Source organism: Conger conger, chromosome 16 (assembly GCF_963514075.1).
Source record: "Conger conger chromosome 16, fConCon1.1, whole genome shotgun sequence".
NCBI classification, from domain to species: Eukaryota; Metazoa; Chordata; class Actinopteri; order Anguilliformes; family Congridae; genus Conger; species Conger conger.
In genome coordinates, this window is record NC_083775.1 from 34895434 (window position 1) to 34907112 (window position 11679).

The window sequence follows — 11679 nt, forward strand, 5'->3', positions numbered from 1 at the left end:
CTCCACAAGGAGGGAAAGCCTCAAAAGGTAATTGCAAGAGAAGTTGGATGTTCTCAAAGTGCTATATCAAAGCACATTAATAGAAAGTTAAGTGGAAGGAAAAAGTGTGGAAGAAAAAGGTGCACAAGCAGCAGGGATGACCGCATCCTGGAGAGGATTGTCAGGAAAAGGCCATTCAAAAGTGTGGGAGAGCTTCACAAGGAGTGGACTGGGGCTGGAGTTGATGCATCAAGAGCCACCACACACAGACGGATCCTGGACATGGGCTTCAGATGTCGTATTCCTCTTGTGAAGCCGCTCCTGAATAACAAACAACGCCAGAAGCGTCTTACCTGGGCTAAAGAAAAAAAGAACTGGTCTGTTGCTCAGTGGTCCAAAGTCCTCTTCTCTCATGAGAGCAAATTTTGCATCTCATTTCGAAACCAAGGTCCCAGAGTCTGGAGGAAGAATGGAGAGGCACACAATCCAAGATGCTTAAAGTCCAGTGTGAAGTTTCCACAGTCAGTGCTGATTTGGGGAGCCATGTCATCTGCTGGTGTTGGTCCACTGTGGTCCGCAACCGTCTACCAGGAAATTTTAGAGCACTTCATGGTTCCTTCAGCAGACAAGCTTTATGGAGATGCTGACTTTATTTTCCAGCAGGACTTAGCACCTGCCCACACTGCCAAAAGTACCAAAACCTGGTTCAATGACCATGGGATTACTGTGCTTGATTGACCAGCAAACTCACCTGACCTGAACCCCATAGAGAATCTATGGGGCATTGCCAAGAGAAAGATGAGAGACATGAGACCGAACAATGCAGAAGAGCTGAAGGCTGCTATTGAAGCATCCTGGTCTTTCATAACACCTCAGCAGTGCCACAGGCTGATCGCATCCATGCCACGCCGCATTGAGGCAGTAATTTGTGCAAAAGGGGCCCAAACCAAGTACTGAGTACATATGCATGATTATACTTTTCAGAGGGCCGACATTTCTGTATTTAAAATCCTTTTTTGATTGATTTCATGTAATATTCTAATTTTCTGAGATTTTGAATTTGAGGTTTTCATAAGCTGTAAGCCATAATCATCAAAATTATAACAAATAAAGGCTTGAAATATCTTGCTTTGCATGTAATTTGTCTAAGTAATATATTAGTTTCACCTTTAAAGTTGAGTTATTGAAATAAATGAACTTTTGCACGATATTCTAATTTTTCGAGTTTCACTTGTATACATATAAATATGTCATATATAAGGTGTTCCAAATATCTTGACTTTGAAACTACAATCTTGTGCAAATAATGAGAAAAGATATTACCCAGGATAAACAGGTGAGACATGACGAATAATCCCAAGAAGGAGGATACAGTGCAGTCCGTATGTATTTGGACAGTATTTGGATAGTTGGTTCAATTTATGTCAGGTTAAAGTGCAGACTGTCCCCTTTAATTTGAGGGTATTTACATCCATTTCGGGCGATGTTTGTAGTCTTGATTCCATTTTTAACTAACGCTGATGTGTATTTTACATATTTTCTTATTTTGGATTTTTGATTTGCACATAAAGGATTTTCAAGTCAGCCTTATGCAAATTAACCTTACAATATGAAATAGCACTGGGGCCGCATATCCACCCCCTGCCTACCGTAACTGATATTCCATTCATGGTCATGGGACGGTGCCAAAGGCAGCACACAGATCAGTACAGAGGAGCGCTTTTGAGAAACTGTATATGTTGCATACACATCTACACAAAAATAGAGACACCAACTCACCACTACGCTGCTATAACCTGAGAGCTACGTCTCATTGTTTATGTTTGGATCTGCCATGGATATAGGATTTCCTCAGTCTCTCAGGGCAGACTCCAGGGAGCGCATTTGAAGCTGGTGGTGCTATCCAAACCTTTCTCAAGTGACAACCTCCATCAACCCACCAACTGAGCAGCCTCCACTTCCACCCGTAGCACCAGATAGGAAGAACACAGCGTCTCTCAGACCCGGTCTAGTTTCGGATGCATTACCACCTGTGCCATTCGGAAAGGTTTGGAAGAAGACTTGGACTGTGGGCCCAGTTCAAACTTAGATTTTGGGGGAACTCCAGTGGATATACTGTAGGAGTTTCCCAAACCCATACCATACTCCAATGGACATAGGGGTTTACCCAGTCTCTCAGGGCATAATCCAGTGGATATGGGGTTTTTCATTGCCTGAGGGTTATTCAATTCATTATTTTTACCCCAGTGGACATACCATGTTTTATTTTACCTGACTGGTTTTTGAGTTAATAATCGGACCATACCACACACTGTGGAGCCTAACACATTGGAATGCCTTACATCAACAGAATCTTCTCTCTTTTAAACAGCCAACACATTTTGCATGCAAAAAATATGAAGATCTCCAGGGTCATTATAAAAATGCTGAACCTTTTGAAATACAGCCGGTACACACTGAGGAATTGTGTCGTTCTCACACTCAAACCTCCCACCCCAGGACCGGTGCCGGTCCCTCGGCCAGTCTCTCTCACGCGGGACAGATAAGCATTGTCAGTCGGAAAATAAATGGTGTTTACAAAGCGACGGGGCTAACAGAGTGTCAGCAGACCTAATTCAGAGCTGACCAGGCTTTCCCTGTCCCTGCTGTCAAACATCACATTAGACCGGCCAAATGACTGCATAGCTGAGAAACAAACAACGAAATATCCACATGAAGCTGTGCTTTACAGAAGGAGTCTCTCTGAAGGGTTGGTGGGGTGTAGTGGAGCTGTTTATGACAAACGAGGCCAGACCACCCTGCTGAAAAAACAGCTAAAGCTATGTTTTGAAACAGCCGGTAGCTAGTTGACCAGTTCAGACCAGCTCTCAGCTCGCTATGTTTTGACCAGTTACCAATTCAGACAAGCTACCAGCACTAGCTGGTTGACCAGCTCATACCCAGCTAGACCAGTTTATGACCAGCTCCATTTCCAAGCTGGTCAAGATGGCATAGCTGGATTTCACAGCAGGGCAACTAAAGCAGAGCACAGGGACCTGAGAAAACGGACAAACTGAGATAGTGAAAAACAAACAGTCCTGCACTGTCTGTGTATGTCCCACAGTAAATACATACTTAACAATACTACTAATACTAAAAGGATTACTAATTTTCCCCTATTAAAAAAATTGATGTTTTATGGGGTCATGCTGTAATCCAGTTTGAAACTCAAACTTCGGGACTCTGGAACAGTGCTGCCATCATCTACATTAACAGACATTTCCCCAAGTAACCAAGTTTTCATCAACAGCCCCTCTTTTTTCTGTGTAATCCATACAACCAGCATCGTGGTTCAAAGGTTGAAGCTCTGGCTCCAACACAGTTTTCAGGATGGAATGTGAAGGATTAGCTTACAGAAGACTCATTTTCGTTTTTCAATTTGTTCTAGGAAAAGCAGCTTGGTTTCTCTGAAGAGGATCGCAGGCAAGAAATGCTTCACTTGAAGGAGTGACCGCCAAATAGCTTTCAAAGCCAGGTCCAAGAAGAGGAGGGGACACAGACCACATGCTGGAGAACGTATCTGAAGCCGATAGTGCTATCAAAACTTCATCTGGCCAGCAACTGAGCAACCTCTGCTTCCATCCATAGCACCGGATAGGAACAGCACAGCATCTCTCACACTTGGTCTAGTTTTGGATGCAGTCCCTGCTATAAAATAGCTGTCAAGGACTGAACACTTACTGTATAAGCCCAGTTCACACTTACATTTTGGGCCTCGCCAAACAAAGTTATTAACTATTGTCACTTCTGTCTACACACATGCATATTTAGAAGACCAAGGACACCAAATTTATGAAGGAGAAACAGGACTCGCTCCTGTATTTACAGCTCTGTTTGTAATGGCACAATATTTATTCTGAATGTTAGTCTTGCATTTCAAATATCAAAAGGGTGTAAACGTGATCTCCAATGTCAACAAAGATGGATGTGGTTATTCAATTTTTTTAGTATCTGCCAAGGAAGTCAGAGATGAGGTGTGTTTAAACATCTGATCTGGCAGCAAATGCAGCAATGTTGAATAAAGCCTCTTTTAACAGGACTGCATGTTGTTTCTTCTAACAGTACTCAACAGCGCACTCTATATTGGATTTTCTTCTTCTTCCGGTTTCAGAGTGAAAGGAAGTCAGGGAGTGTTGAGCAGTTCATCACTGCATCTGCTACTGGCTGTTAACTCCCATTCCCATCCATACTCGCACAACCAAGTGTAGCATGGTTAGCTCAGCTGGTTCGCTAGTAAGCATGGTGAAGTGCAGTGAAAGCGAAGGCTGGTAGCAGGTTATCGCTACACTCCCCGATGACGTAACCCTCAAATTCAAAAGAACGTTGTTGCCCTGGCTAGAGGCAAGTTTGTCTTTAGCTGACTGGTAACGCGTTCGTTCAACAAATATTTGGACAAGTGAGAGGCCGGGGTTCAAATCCCACCTTGGACTCGGAATTTCTCACCTGTTACACAAGCTCATCTGCATAGGAACAAGTCAACACTGGTATTCGCATCCTGTCGAGCATCTCCTGTTCATAAGTGTAGCACTAGCACTAAAATGAGGAGCAACAATGCTATTTAGCTGTAGTGTGAACGGGGCCATTGATGTGCTGGTGTGTGGTGCTAGTACCAGAAGCAAGTCAAGAGAAAATAATGGTATCCATTGCATTACATTACATTACATTAATGGCATTTGGCAGACGTACAGTTGATTAGACTAAGCAGGAGACAATCCTCCCTTGGAGCAATGCAGGGTTAACGGCCTTGCTCAAGGGCCGGGGACCAAACCACCCACCTTGTGGGTCCCAGTCATGTACCTTAACCACTACGCTACAGGCCGCCCTATTCACACACTGCTCCAAAAAATAGACCAAAGAAATAGACGGTTGCTTGCTTAAATATTAAATAATATGTTTTCTTGCTTAAATACAAAATAGTGTTTGAGCAATATTTTATCTCATGCAATTGCCTTCAGTTGGGAGTAATGGTGGCTAACAATTCAAATAGTTGGCAGTAAACAATTGTACATGAAGACCAGTCAGCTTAATGAGAAAAACTGTTAATAAAAAGCAATGCATCTTTCTCCATTCTCCCAGTGGGCAGATTCTGTGTGAATGTGATCCTGGCTGAGGGGACTCATCTGGGGAGCCCCATTTCTCCACCACCACCACAGCAGGCGACACCACACCCCAACACCCACTCACCCCATCCCCCTTTCTTTCACCCAGCCCAGCCCCATTCCTTAGAGCAGGGCTGCTTTGTGCTATTGTCTGGCCCCAGTATTGTGGCAGGGGGGGTTGATTCTTGCCTGCATTAAACATGATTAGCCCGTGTATTTCTACGCACACACACGTTACGCCCCAGACAAAAATGGCTGGGAACAATGGGCACATGCCAATGATGCAATTCACCCCCCTCCCCCAAACCTAACCTCCCTTCTCCCTTGTCTCTCTGAATCTTCAGCACATTTGAGCCCAGGGTAGATTTTCCAGTGGTGTCAGTGTATGTGCATTTACTCCAAAACTCCAAAAGCCCTTTAACTCTGAGGTCTTGGTTCATTCTATATAAATGCAAAAAGAAGTTCACACCGTGGAGGGAGAAGGGAATTATGCAGCAAATGTAAACGTGAGAATAAATGTACAGATTTTTTCTGTTCAAGTTTTCTGTTTCTTAGTTAATAACTTTAAAGGGAAAGGTAAACGTCCTACTGAGTGAGCGTGAATCGTGAACCACAGAAATGGTAAATGCCTGCATTATACAGCGCCTTTATCCAAAGTGCTGTACAATTGATGCTTCTCATTCACCCATTCATACCCACACACACTCACACTCACACACCAACGGCAGTTGGCTGCCACCAAGGTACCGACCAGCTCACAATTACGGGTTAGGTGTCTTGCTCAGGGAAACTGACACATCCAGGGCAGACTCAAACCAGCAGCCCTCTGACTGCCAGACAACCGCTCTTACCTCCTGAGCCAATGTCACCCCACTAGAGCGCAGAAGTGATAAGAAGCAGAGATTGTGGCAATGAGCCCAGATTAAAGCACGACTTCCAAACTGAGGATAAGAAGAGGATAAAAGCTGTTTGACTAAAAAATCTGAGAGAAATCCTAAAGAAAAAGGGGAGACAGCTCTCTATTTAAAAGGTATTAACATCAGGACAGAGGATAGAGAACAGACTGCTTAGCTGGCTGCAGTAGATCTGGCTTAAAGAGAACAGAAGCACTCCGTAATATGGCTCTGGTTTGTTTGCCTTTTACCTTTGAATGCTCAGTCATGCTCATGCAGTAGTGCATATCACAGCCTCGATTCGGGAAAACACAGATAAGCGTAAGCTCACCTCTGATGCACGTCATGTCAGATGGCGTCTTATACATACATGTTGAAGGAGGTGTGTCGTGCAACTTACAGGCGGACCTGCAGGTGCTGAGCAGCGAAGCACAACCAACACAGGCAACTGAAACCGTCCCAACCATGTAGCATAACACACACATGCGCACACACACACACGGACACATGCGTACACACACACACGCACACATACACAAACATGGTTTAATCAGCTCAAGCTACTGTATGTTTTGAAACAGCTGGTAGCTGGTATTTCAAGCTGGTCGTAGCTGGATTTTACACCAGGGCCTTCAACTCATAATGCACATGGCAAGGGACATGACATTGTTCCACAATATATTCTGGGAGAAATATATACCAAACCAGGATTCCTGGAAGCGTTTTCGAGTATGTCACATTATAAGTCAAAGGCAATGTACAGTATACAGTGTATTGGGCCAGGCAGAGAGGGTAAATGCCCTTAAAGGCAAATAGTATTAGCATTAGCTCAAGCAGCTGTCGCAGTGGGATAAGATAAATATTTATCTCACAGCCCCATCACATTATTCAAGTCGTTTGGCCATTGAGTGTTTGTATGTTTCTGACCGCAGGAAAAGGCTTGGACCACACAAAAACTCAAACTCCGTTTTCAGTGAAGAGGCTTTCTCTGTAGGGGAAGAGAGAGACAGAGAGAGTAAAAGTGAAAGGGAGAAAGAGAGGAAAATTTATCTTAGAGCTGTTATAGAGCTATAATAGAGCCAGCCAAAGCAGCCTTCATCCATACTCACTTTCAGACGACAGTGCTGACTTTGACAATGTCTTTGGATGTGATGCTCTGACTTATGGTAGAACCTATGCACTTGTAAGTCGCTTTGGATTAAAAGCGTCTGCCAAATGACTAAAATGTAAAATGTAAATGTAAATGCCTTCACCCTCACACACTCACACCCTCACACCCTCACACACTCACTCACTCACTCACACCCTCACTCACTCATTCACACCCTCACACACTCACACACTCACTCACTCACACCCTCACACACTCACTCACACACTCACACACTCACACATTCACTCACACACTCTCACACACACACTCACACACTCACTCACTCACTCACACACTCGCACACTCACACACTCACTCACACCTTCACACACTCACACCCTCACTCACACACTCACACCCTCACACACTCATACACTCACACACCCACTCACACCCTCACACACTCATACACTCACACACACTCACTCACTCACTCACACCCTCACATTCACACTCACACACTCACCTTCACACCCTCACACACTCACACACACACTCACTCACTCACACACACACACCCTCAGATTCACACTCACACACACACACTCACACTCTCACAATCACACACTCAGACACTCACACACTTACAGTCATCCTCCCACACTCCCACTCACACACTCATTCATACACTCATACACTCACACACACTCACACTCTCATACTCACACACTCACACACTCACACACACACTCATACACTCACACACACACTCACACACCCTCACATTCACACTCACACACACTAAACAGGGAGAGCTGCGATGCTGAAAGGATAATTCTATGACATTAATTCAGATGGCAGCCTTAGGGAGATGCCCAGGGGACAATATGTTTTCACAGGAAGGCAGAGGAGAAAAGAACCTGCTCACAGCAAAATGGGCAAACCCAACAGATCTCCTTTGTCAACAAACCTCCCTTTGTCTGCGTGAAATTGAACCGATCACATAAAGGGGAGAAATCTCATGCTTTTCACGGCAGGTTGGGGAGCGGGGATTCTGAGGTGCTGAGATGAGGTGAAGATGTGTTTGGCGTTCCCCACTTTGCCTTCCCTGGAGCTGGGACCCCCACCCAGGACAATGAGGGGAGAGGCCAGTGGACTTAGCCTGGAGACAGTGCCATTCACCCAGCCTCTCTGCACACACAGGGAGGGGAGAGGCCTGCCTCCGCAGCCCAGAGTGTACACACACACACACACACACACACACACACACACACACACACACACACACACACACACACACACACACACACACACACACACACACACACACACACACTACATTATTGGCATTTGTCAGACACTCTTATCCAGAGCGATGTACAGTTGATTAGACTAAGCAGGAGACAATCCTCCCCTGGAGCAATGCAGGGTTAAGGGCCTTGCTCAGGGACCCAACGGCTGTGCGGATCTTATTGTGGCTGCACTGGGATTAGAACCACCGACCTTGCATATCCCAGTCCTGTACCTTAACCACTACGCTACAGGCCGCCCCCGCAGCACAGATACATACTCACATGCACAAGCACACACACAAAGACACACAAGCAGCACGTACACACACGCAGCATGGATGCACGCACATACACACAGACACATACTCACACACACACAAGCACACACATACGGACATATACAGTACACACACTCACACAGACATACACATGAGCACACACACATAGACAGACACACACATGCATACACACATATACACCCACACTCACATAAATCCCCACACACTTGAGCACACCTATACACACAAGCAAACGCACATACGCGTACCTGTACACACACAAAGATGTGATTTCATGATTGAATTTGCACGACTGAGCAGTCTGCCATTTCTGCCTTTCACCCAATGCATGCTGGGATAGGCTGCAGCACCCCTCTCACTGGCGACCCTCACCAGGAATAAGCCAGTTAGAAAATGGACGCGGTGAAGAAGTGCGGATGCCTGGTCAACCAGCTACCAGCTGTTTCAAAACATAGCTTGAGCTGGTTAAACCATGTTCAGTATGAAGCTGGTCTGTGTTGGTCAACCAACTACCAGCTGTTTCAAAACCTAGCTTGAGCAGTTTTTATCAGCAGGGCCAGGCACTTATCTATGACTCAGTCATGGCACTTACTGGCAGAAATGACAGAGTGGCCTGTAGCGTAGTGGTTAATGCCTGGGACATGCAAGATCAATGGTTCAATCCCCAGCATAGCCACAACAAGATCTGCACAGCCGTTGGACCCTTGAGCAAGGCCCTTAACCCTGCATTGCTCCAGGAGAGGATTGTTTCCCCCTTAGTCTAATCAACAGTATGTCACTCTGGATAAGAGCGTCTGCCAAATGGCATTAATGTAATGCAATGGCTTCTAGCTTATTGTGGGCAAAATGTTTTTACACAAGCCCCACACTCTGGACCTCCTCCAGAAAAGGATCTGGGCTTGGGGCACTATTCAGCTGTGTCTAACCCCACCGCGCAATGACAAGATATCCACTGAAACAAAAGAAAATCTTTTCGGGGGGAAAAAAACCATTCCCGGTGTTTGAGCTTCTGTTACTTTGTCTCAGTAAGATCTAGAGTAATTATTCCTCTTGAAAACAAACTCCAAAGGGTTACCTTTCAGAAGAGACCAGACCTATGCGTGTAGGCAAAAGCTATTTCATTTTGGGTATGTCATTTCATCTACCTACATTACATTACATTACTGGCATTTGGCAGACGCTCTTATCCAGAGCGACGTACAGTTGATTAGACTAAGCAGGAGACAATCCTCCCCTGGAGCAATAAAAGGGTGAGTGAAAGCTGAGGCTCTGCACTTTAACCACATTTGATTACAAATTGAAAACTCGGACGTTATGGAGCTCACTGTGTGTGTATGTGTGTGTGTGTGTGTGCGTGTGTTTGTAACCATTAGAAAATGTTTTTTCTTTGTTGAAGTGTCAAGTGCAAGTCTGTGTGATTCAGAGAGACTGCACGAGTCCATCTGCAGGTTGTCTTATGGCAGGAGGAAGCAGGCTGTTGTCAGCCTCTCCTAAAGTGAGGTCAGGGGTCATAGGGTCACCAGCACCCCTATGCTGCCTGATTACAGCTTCCTGTTAGGGGGAGGAGGACGTGGAGCACTGTACCGCTACACATCTCCCTTCCCCAGGGAAAAACGCTCGCTCTCTTGCACACACGCACATTTTGTTACATTTTTATTACAGTTACGTTTTTTAAGACTGTGTGCATGCTTTGTCTTTATCATATCGTCTTTATCACGAGGGCCCGGATGGTTGGTGGTTCAAACCCCGGTCTAGACACAATAAGATCCGCACGGCCGTTGGGCCCTTAAGCAAGGCCCTTAACCCTGCATTGCTCCAGGGGGGATTGTGCCCTGCTTCGTCTAATCAACTGTAAGTCGCTTTGGATAAAAGCATCAGCTAAATAACAGCTAAATTGACTATTATTACTGTATTGTAAAATGTCTGTAGAGCTTTGCATGTAAAAACAATCACTGGATAAATAGCTATTGTTAATTAATAATAATGTGAGAGCTGTCTGTTGAATTGCCACTGATGCCATTTCACCACAAAACTGAGTGAAGGAGCCATTTTGGACCAGTCCAGTATACAGTAAGCATAGCCTGTGTATGTAACGATACCGGAATTACATATGTATTCCATTCCATCATGAATGTCTTTTCTATAACAAGTATTTGCTTATATATTATAACCCCTTGAAGTCAAATGACGCAATTTGCATCAAAAGCACTCCCTTTAATCTCTGTCAAATAACTCTCTGATTTCTGAACTTTGGATCATTTTCTTTATTTGGACCATTAAACTAACCTAACCTATAAAAAACTAAGAATAGTGAAACACCATCAAAATCAGCCTTGTTCTTATTATAAAGTTAATTATAATTACTTGGATTGATGTGGAGCACTGAGGGTTGACTGTTGACTGTTTATTTCAGTCTGCTACCCTGCTGCCATGTACAATAACGCCGCTCACGAACGCTGAGAGCAGAAGCAGGCTCTTCCCACGAGCAGCGGCAGGTCTGAACAGCGTTCTCACTAACACAGAGAGTGAACAGGAGGAGGAAGGGCAGGGATCTGAGTGACCCCCCCAAGCAAAGCTGAGACTTCACTTCCTGCGTTGCCTGGGTTACCTGAAGTTTGGCCAGTTTACAGAAGCCAGGCAACGTAAGCTGGTCATTGGTGGGGGGATTGGGTACCGCTGTAGGTTTCTCTCTCACTCCCACGCACAGGCGGGGGAGGGGCAGGGGGGGAGAGACAGGAGTTGGGCAAACACAGGGGTCAGGGCCCTCGCTGGCTCTCTCCACTGACCGATTTTTGAGATATTTTCCGGCTGTTTGTTCAGTGGAAGGTGTCTAATCTCTCAGCGTGCTTTGGTGCTGATCTGTACCACCCGGGCAAATTCTTTCCTCCCCCCCCAACCACCACCACCCCGCACCCTCGTACCAAACCAAAACAAGTCACTTTCAAAGCAGTCCCACCAATGTTAATATTTCCCAGCAGGGTCCTA